At 42.1% G+C, this 9,679-nt stretch overlaps 1 pseudogene; it reads left to right on the forward strand.

Annotated features, from left to right (window-relative positions):
* Positions 1-5,579, forward strand: part of LOC106734356 (peptidyl-prolyl cis-trans isomerase A-like) — a 10,038-nt pseudogene extending 4,459 nt beyond the window's left edge.
* The last annotated feature ends 4,100 nt before the right edge of the window (positions 5,580-9,679 follow it).

Consider the following 9,679-nt stretch of genomic DNA (forward strand, 5'->3'; position numbering starts at 1 on the left):
AAGAATGTTCTGCTGATGACCAGGCAGAGGATGGCCCTCACCACCATGAGCACAGGCTCAGGAGAAGTATGGTAAGAACAAGGCGTTCATAAATCAGTTCAAGATCAATGCAGATGCCCTGTCACCAGGATCGCCGTCTGGGATGTACGTACATCCCTTCAAGGTTACGGTAAACTTTAGCTTATTGATTAACAGCATCGGCAGAGTCTGTGTAAGGTTTAGTACCTCTAATGCTGTGATGTGAATCTGGGAGGGGTGCGTACCTCCCAAGTGGCCCTGGTTCTAGGCCAGTTCCATGAGGTTCAGGTCATGGTCACAAGTGTCCAGGAGGCCCACTCCGACCTGCAGTTGGGTCTCGGGGAGATGGGGCAAGGAGAGTGGGGGAGGAGAGCTCAGTGAATGGAGCCTGCCCTCAAACACTCAGGTCCTTTCTCTTTTTCAATGTTTGCTTTTGTTTGTTGTTTCATTATGAAAATCATGAAATACCGTATCAAATTACCCATTACCCCTTTAGTAGATGTTATTATTTTGTCAGACTTTACCTCCAATTCTTTTAGCTTAAGAATTAAATGTTATAAGGACCAGCAGATGGCGTAATGGTTACATCACTGTACTCCCACCTAGTCGGCCACGGTTCAAGTCCTGGACCCAGTGGCTTAAAACTCATGCCAGGTGTGTGTGTGTGTGTGTGTGTGTGTGTGTGTGTGTGTGTTTCTGCCCAAGATCCCAAGAGGAGAATGGAGGAGAAGGGACTGTGGCGTGGTCATCCCCCCTCAAGGGGGGGGTGATTTCTCACTTTCTGTCTCTCTGTCTCTCTTATGAGCATGCACGCCCTTTAGCAAAAATCTTTCAAAAAATAGAATAAAATGCCACAAAAATTAAATTTTTTCCTAAGTTTGCCAGAGGACAGGTGCACTTGCCAGAGAGATAGAGAGAGACAGAGAGATAGAGATGGGGAGAGAAAGGGAGAAAGTACCACCCAATGGGGAATGGTCACTTTCACAAGTGACCCCTTCTCTGTTTCTCCATCCTGCTGGGATCCTGGAAGCACATGTACACACACACACACACACACACACACACACACACACAGAAACACACCCAGTATGTCTCCCAAGTCACGAGACCAGTTGACCATTCAGGATCTGACGATGAGGAGAGAAAGGGAGAAAGTACCACCCAATGGGGAATGGTCACTTTCACAAGTGACCCCTTCTCTGTTTCTCCATCCTGCTGGGATCCTGGAAGCACATGTACACACACACACACACACACACACACACACACACACAGAAACACACCCAGTATGTCTCCCAAGTCACGAGACCAGTTGACCATTCAGGATCTGACTCCCTTAACCACTAGGCCACAGGTCCAGCGTGACAAAATTAAAGTTCTCTTTCTGCCTTCTGTCTTCTCTAAATAACCAGTGGCTTGACATTGAGGGGCATCCTCCACATCCTTGTTCTCCTATTTTATATATATATTTCATTCGTATGAACGTATCCATGGGAAAATACGATACGCTGCTATTTTACCTTCTCACGTGGAGATATCATTACGTATGACTATTTTTGTGGCTTGAATTTGTATTCAAAAGTATGTTTATAAGATTTATCCATGGTCGTAGGTCCACTCCATGTGGTTCTTGTTTACTCTTTTTATTTACTGTTATTATTCTATTGTGTGATCATTCCACAGCTTCTTTCTCCATTTCCTTCCTGATGGTAGCTATTTAAAAGTTTTAAATGTTGCTCTTATAAATAATGCAACTATGAATATTCCTTCTGCCTGGCCCCTATGCACAAATACAAGAATTTCTCTAGGAAAACGTCTAGAAGTGCAGTTTCTGGGTGCTAGGTTATATGCATCGATACAGACTGAATTGTGGTCCTCTATCCCCATGTTCATGTGTTAATACCCCCAGTATGACTGTATTTGGAGATAGAGATTATAAGTAATTAATGCTAACTGAGGTCATAAGGGAGGGAGGTTCCTGATCTGATAGGATTAATACCCTTATAAAAGGACTCTCTCTCTCTCTCTCTCTCTGTGTGTGTGTGTGTGTGTCTCACACATGCAAAGGAAAGGCCATATGGAGACAAATGGCCATCGGTAAGCCAGAAAGCGAGCCCTCACTACAAACCAAACCTTGCTACACCTTGATCTCAGACTTCCACACTCCAGAAGAAAGAGAAAATAAATTTCAATTGTTTAAGACTCCCAACCTGTGGTATTCTATTACAGCAATCTTAGCAGGCTAAACCATGTATCTTCCAATTTTTTTCATATAAGGGGCCTTCAATATAGTTTATGGAAAAGTATATCATAGGGGAAACTATGCACAGGTTTCTTTTTTTTTTTTTTTTGCACCAAAATAAACTCATACTTTAATTCCACTTTTCTATAAACTTTTTGAAGTTCCCGCACATTGCTAAGTTGTTTCCCACCAAACACTGGTTGTCACCCCACTAGCAGTGTAGAAAGTTCTCATGACCCTGGAGCCTCACCTCTGTAGCCTGCCCATGACCCCGACATTGTTGGAGGCCAAAGGCTCTGATTTCTTGAATTATATCCCCAGGTCATGCAGGAATGTTACTGCTTAAGGATATATTGTAGTTTTTAAAAATGAGATGTTTGAAGGCTCTGTTTCCAGCCTCTTCTAAGTACTACTTCATACCAGTTTAACTCATTTAAAATCAAAATGAAAAAAATCATATAACTTAATTTAACTACCAGATTCTCTTTAGAATTTTTATCACACCTTTTCTAAAGAATTACTTACTTAATTTTATTTGTCATCATCATATTTACTTTTAATTTGCTATAGGGCACATGTACTTAACAGAGAGAGATGAGAAAGAGAGAGAGAACATGAGAAAGCAGGATGCCAGGTCTGGGACTCAAACAGCAGTCAGCCAGGTGGGAGTCCAGTGCCTTAACTATTATGCCACCTGCTGGCCCTATCACGCACTTTTTTTTTTTTTCTGGCCCTATCCCGCACTTTTTTTTTTTTTTTTTTTTTAAGATTTTTGCTATAGGGTGTTTGCGCTTACCGGAGAGACAGAAAGTAAGAAATCACCCCCACCCGGGGGGATGGCCACACCACAATTCCTTCTCCTCCATTCTCCTCTCGAGATCTTGGGCACACATACACAGGCACCCAATGTCTCCCACACATTTTTAGCTGAGGATGTTTTAAACTGTGATTAACTCTTTCTTTCTAATTAAATTTTCAAACTCTATTAATATGAATTGTTTGGGGGGGGGGTTCCATTTCTTTCTTTTTTCCCCAGCCTATATTAGATACGGGCTGTAAACACTTTAACGTATTTCCTCTGGAGAGAAAAATAGATTTTCCTACTTAAATTCTATTTAATATAAATTTATTGAATTTTAATATTTATTTATTACTTACGTATGAATTAAAATAATTCAAATGACTGGTGAGAAAGTTTCCCAAACTGAAGGTGGCTTTGTAACTGACTGTCTGTTCCAGTACATTATTAGTGGGGAGAGAACTCTGGCATTCCTTGTTGGGTGACCAGTCTGATATGATAGACCATACAAGGCCACCAGGATCCTTTCTGTGGTGTCATTTCAAGCCAGTCCATGTGGAATTCTCATCTCTGCCTTTATAATGGCCTCTTAGTTCCCTGCACATTAAAAGCCTTTAGTCAAAGGGCCCAAACCCATGCAGGCTAGATTTCAGAAGGCTTCACTGATACCACCTCCTGGGATCTCCGATATCCAAACCGACATAGCCAGAGGGGTTGCAGGAGTTCAGGTTAGCTGGCCCTCCCTGCCAGCCCAGCCTCCCTCCTTGAACTGAGTTTCGTGATACGTGAGGGCACCACCTGCTGCAGTCTGAGAGGTCAACATGGCAGGATAACCACTGTGGTCTCAAGGTTCTAAGTACCCAGACATTCCCGCTTTTAAAATCCTAAGGAAAAGTCTTGCAATGAAGTGGGACAGATAACTATTTAGATACATTTAGAATAAAATAGCATCACCTGAGATGGCAGGGTTTTTTCACCTGCTTCTGTAATGATAAAGATTTACAAACCTCTCATTTGGTGGGTGGAGGCCCCCGTTAACTTCGTAGCCCAGCCATTCCCTCAGTGTGGTCCATGGACCCCTGGAGGCCCTGAGCACCTGTAGGGAGCCTCTCAGATCCAAGCTGTTTTTAGAATAACCCTAGGGCTCCTGTGCCTTTGTCACGGTGTTGGCTTGGTGCCAGGCCATGGCAGGTCAGACTGAGATGGCCTCTGTGAGAATGGAGGCCGTAGCTCCAGGCTACGCTGGCTGTCAGTGCAGTTTCACAGAAACGAGCATGCAGCGGGGAGAAGGGCTAGTTTCACTGATGAGAGAGTAAACATTATTAGAGACGTGTATTCAATTAGAGATTCGAATACAGGTTTTTAAAAAGGGCAGTATGTGGGTTCAGCCCACAGCCTAGTGGTTAAGGGAGCCAGGCCCACATGGCTGACTATACAGTGTAATCTCATTCCCAGCCCCTTGGATAACATGCTGGGCATATGTGTGTGCATGCCCTGAATTCCAACAGGATGGAGAAATAGAAGAGAAGGGATTGTGGCATGACTATGTCCTATTGGGGGTAGCTTCCCCTCTCTCCTTTTTCTCTGTCTCTCTGGCAAGCACATGTACTCTGCAGGAAATGTTTTTCTGAAAAAAGAAAGTTCTATGTGAAGAAATGGGAAGAGAGACCATCAGATGGCATAATGGTTACGTCGCTGGACTCCCACATGGCTGACTGAGGTTTGCATCCCGGACCCGGTGACTTGAAACTCATCCCAGGTACGTGTACATGTGTGCCCAAAATTCCAAGAGAAGAATGGAGAAGGGATCGTGCCCCCCCTCCCCGCAGGGAGGTGATTTTTCACTTTCTGTATCTGTCGCTCTAGTGAGCACACACACCCTATAGCAAAAATCTCTCTAAACAATTTTTTTTTTAAATGGGAAGAACACATCAAGCATTCCCAATGCATTCCAAAGTACAAAGGATGTCTCAAGGAAAAGCACCTCGAGCTGTTTGCAGACAAAGTTCCAAAGACAGCAGAAAACTTTTGTGCTTTGAGAACTGGAGAGAAAGGATTTGGTTATAAAGAGTTCCTGCTTTCACAGAATTATTCCAGGGTTTATGTGCCAGGGTGGTGACTTCACATGCCATAATTATACTGGTGGCAAGTCCATCTATGGTGAGAAATTCGAAGATGAGAACTTCATCCCGAAACATACAAGTCCTGGCATCTTGTCCATGGCAAATGTTGGACCCAACACAACAGTTCTCGGTTTTTCATCTGCACTGCCAAGACTGAGTGGTTGGATGACCAGAATGTGGTCTTTGGCAAGGTGAAAGAGGGCATGAATATCGTGGAAGCCATGAAGCACTCTGGGTCCAAGAATGGCAAGACCAGCAAGATGATCACCATTGCTGACTGTGGACAACTCTAATGAATTTGACTTGTTTTCTCTTAACCACCAGACCTTTCCTTCTGTAGCTCAGGAGAGCACTCCTCCACCCCATCTGCTCGCTATGTCCTATAACCTGTGCTCTCGCTGCAGTCCTTGGGGTTCCATATTTTCCTTATTGCCCTCCAAGTCTAACTGAATTGAAAAGTTAAGTTTATGATTATTAAATAAAGACTAAGTAACATTTGTCTGTCCTTGTTTGGGTTGGGGGTGTTGTCTCATATTAAGCAATTTACTTAATTTAAGAAAAATAAAAAGAATACATGACAATAGATTGGATCCACAAACATATCTGAGAAGCTTGTTATCTTATGCCAGAAATTAGACATGTGCAAAAATGCCACTCTTCTCAACAATTCTTTTTTATATTGTAAAAGAAAGCTAATTTTCACTAAAAATGTTATATATGTTAACAAGTAATAGGAATTATCACATTATTTCAACCAAATTAATAAGCAAATTATTTTAAATTTCTGTTTTAGGGGCCAGCCCGTGGCCTGATGGTTAAGGAGACTGGATTCTACATGGTGGATCTGGGGGTTTGACTCCTGGGCCCTGTGACTTGAAAACCACACTGGGCATGTGTGCATGAAAATCCCAAGGGGAGGAAGAAATGGAAGAGAAAGGACTGTCACATGACCATGCCCCATAGTAGGTGCTTTCTCACTTTCCCTCTCTCTTTCTGTCTCTCTTCAGCAAGCACACATACCCTACATACATACCCTAAGTTTTAAGCAAACTTGAAAAAAGAATTCTGTTTTAATTTCTAACAGGATTTGTATTAATAGATATGCACAAAGACTCTCGCTCTAGACAGTAGCACTGTGATAAAACATGACACTCTACGAGGCTGACCCACATGGGAAGGTCCAGGTTGACTCCCATGGACCTTCTTTAGTCTGCCTGGTGCATTCCCATGACCCAGTGCTGGCTGAGATTGGGGTGGATACCAGCAGCCAGACCCTGTGGGGATGCTGTCTCTCGGTCTCTCTGTGTCTATCTCCTTCATGGGGTAAATAAATAAGTAAACCTAGAAAGACTTTTGTTTTCCCAAGTTGTCATAGTCAAAGCAAAACTCAAGTCTATCTCAACTGCTTGGACAAGGTTATTTTTTCCCTGAGTCGTGAGGATCATTGCTTCTAATCTTTTCTTTTGTGTTGGTTGATATGATGATTAATTTTAGGCATCAACTTGGCTAGACTTTGGTTCCTAGATGTTTGATCAAATAGCAGTCTAGATGTTGCTTTGAAGGTATTTTAAAAGATGTGATTAACATTAAAATGAGTGAACTTTGAATAAGGCATGTTACTCTCCATAATGTGGGTGGGCCTTATCCAAAAAAAAGATCTTTCACAAAGGCTCTTTGGTGTCCTTGATAATTTTTAATAGTATTCAGAGGGCCTGAAACCAAAAAATCTCATAACTTCTTTGTTAAACTATCAGGTATCCCTGTAGTCAATGGCTGGTCTAAAGTGTCAGATAAAATTTTGGCTCCCATAGGCAGAGTTCTACACTGTGTCAAGGTTCTTAGTTGTAAGCAACAGCATTAACTCTGACTACTTCAGAGGGAAGATTAAAAGTCTTGGAAGACACTTGCCAGTTCACAGAATTAAAAAGGAGCAGGAGCCAGGGGTGGAAGTCACAGCCAAGAAGTCGGCTGAGCTGCAAGAATCTCTGTGTGATGACTTGATACTGGCACTGAGATCATTGGTTAGAGCTGCTGGGGCTGATGTAGATGCAAAATCGTATGCACTCACTGTATACCATTCTATCCCCATTGGCCTTTCCACTTCACCACGCCCCCTGCAGTAATCTCCCATCCTCATGCACCAGTAGTTAGGAATCAACTCAGCAGGCAGCATCTTAGCAGGGATCATTGGATTGACTAAGCCTCATTCATACATTCTTACCCCAGTCACCAGAGATCTGGCAGAGCAAATGTCTTTATTTTTTTAAGCTTATTTATTCATTATAAAGAGTATATATATATACACAAGTGAGAGAAACAGAGAGAAAGAGAGGTGCCCTTGACAGGGACTCATCACATCATAATGCCCTGTCCTTAGTCCTTCACCTTGTTAGGCTCTTGATCACACACTCATGTGGCCAACCTGTTTTCAGTCCAGCTCAGGAACCCAACCCACAGTTGGCCATGTGGCTTCCAGCACCACAATTAAGTTTGCTACCAACTGTGCCACCAGGCTGGGCCAAGAAACACCTTTTCTCTTCAGGTTCCAAAGTAAGAGAGAGAGGGCCTGTCATCCATTTGCTGGGAGATCCCCAAACTAGGCAGAGAGTTTGAAATAATACCAGTCAGCAAAAAAACACAACTATCTAAATCTTACAAAGAACAGAAGAAGCAGGGAGATCCTTGCAGCATGTGATTCCTGCATTTATCAGTTTTGCATGAAACACTGTGGGAAAAAATTAATAACCATCATCTGCAGTTTCCCACAATGTCATTACATGCCATAAATGCTCTTGAGACCTTCCTGGTTTCTTTCATTGATTTAATTCATTTATTCTTTTTTTTTTTTTTTTTTAGAGATTTTTGAATAGGATGAGTGTGCTTACCAGAGACATAGAGAGAGACAGAGACAGAAAGCAAGAAATCACCTCCTGGGGGAATGGCCATGCTGCAATCCCTTCTCCTCCATTCTCCTCTCGGGATTTTGGGCATGCACACACATGCACCTGGTGTTAAGTTTTAAGCAGCCAGGTCCAGGACTCAGACTGCTATGGGAGTCCAGCAACGTAACCATTATGCCATCTGCTCATCCCAATTTGTTTAATTTATCAACTATCCTCCTTGGTAATATAATACAATTAAGTTCAATAAAACAGTTAAATGTTTCAAATCATCTAAAAGAAGAGTAAGTAACTTAAGGGGAAAGGTCAAAAGACTACCCTTTCCCCAAGTTGTCATAGACAAGGCAAAGCTTAAGTCTACTAAACTGCTTGGACAGGTTGTTTTTACCTGAATCGTGAGGATCACTGCTTCAAATCTTCCTTTGTGTTGGTTGATGTGATTAATTTCAGGGGTCAAGTTGGCTAGGCTACAGCTCCTAGATGTTTGATCAAATACTACTCTAGATGTTACTTTGAGAGCATTTTTATAGATGTGATTAACATTTGAATGAATGTACTTTGAGTATGGAGTGTGAGTATGGAGTTTACACTCCATAATATGGGTGGGCCTTATCCAATTAGTTGAAGGCCTGGAGCGAAAAAACGCTGAGGTCTCTAAAGGAAGAAAAAAACTTGCTTCCAGACTCAAACTGGAACATCAACCAGAGATTACCAGTCTGTTGGCCCATCCTACACATTTTGACTTGCCAGAGTCCACAATTGTGTGAGCTAATTCCTTAAAATAATAAGCTGCTCTACGTCCATATACATATTCTACTGGATCTGTTTCTGTATCTGGAGAATGCTGAGTTGGGAAAGGCTAACTTGTAATAATTTTCCCAACCTGGCAAGGTCATTGTAAAGAGTGGGAGTTTACTTGGATTACCTGAAGAAAAAAGATTTGCCCTGCACTCTCAGTACGAGTTACCCCTAGCAACACGTGGCTGTTGAGCATCTGTATTGTGGTTCTATATCACATGTTGAGATGATAAGATTTTAAAGACACTGGGTTAAATAACATAGATCATTCATATTAATGTCAAGTGCTTCTTTTTTCTTCCTTTTTTTTTTCTAGTGTGGCTATTAGAAAATTTTTAATTGCATAGGTGGCTCCTATTATATTTATGTTGGACAGCGCCAGTCTAGTATAATTCTCAGATGTCAGGGCTTCACAAAGACCTCTTCAGTTTCCTCCCTGCAAGTTTTTTACAGCCTAATTGTTTTGGGGACAGACAAGGATTCCTTCATCTTCACTGAGGTCTTTGAGATTGACTGGACTAAAAGCAAGAGTGGGTATAGTCAACTGAGAAACAACCAAATGAATTGGCTAATAGACACAGAAGGCTGAAGCCAGATGTCCAAGGTGGCAAATGTATACCAGTGCCTGTCATAACAGACCGTGTCATAATGGTGTCATTCAATCTTCAACTACGAATGAAAACAGCAGCCTTGACCATGTGCAGGTAGGAAGAACTAGAGAAGAACTGCATTTGTTCATTCCCTTGGTTGTCTTCATCTCTTTACCTATAATATGCCTAAAATTCTTTTTTTTTTTTTT

The sequence above is a fragment of the Tupaia chinensis genome, unplaced genomic scaffold (assembly GCF_000334495.1).
Source record: "Tupaia chinensis unplaced genomic scaffold, TupChi_1.0 Scaffold000098_3, whole genome shotgun sequence".
In the NCBI taxonomy this organism is placed as follows: domain Eukaryota; kingdom Metazoa; phylum Chordata; class Mammalia; order Scandentia; family Tupaiidae; genus Tupaia; species Tupaia belangeri.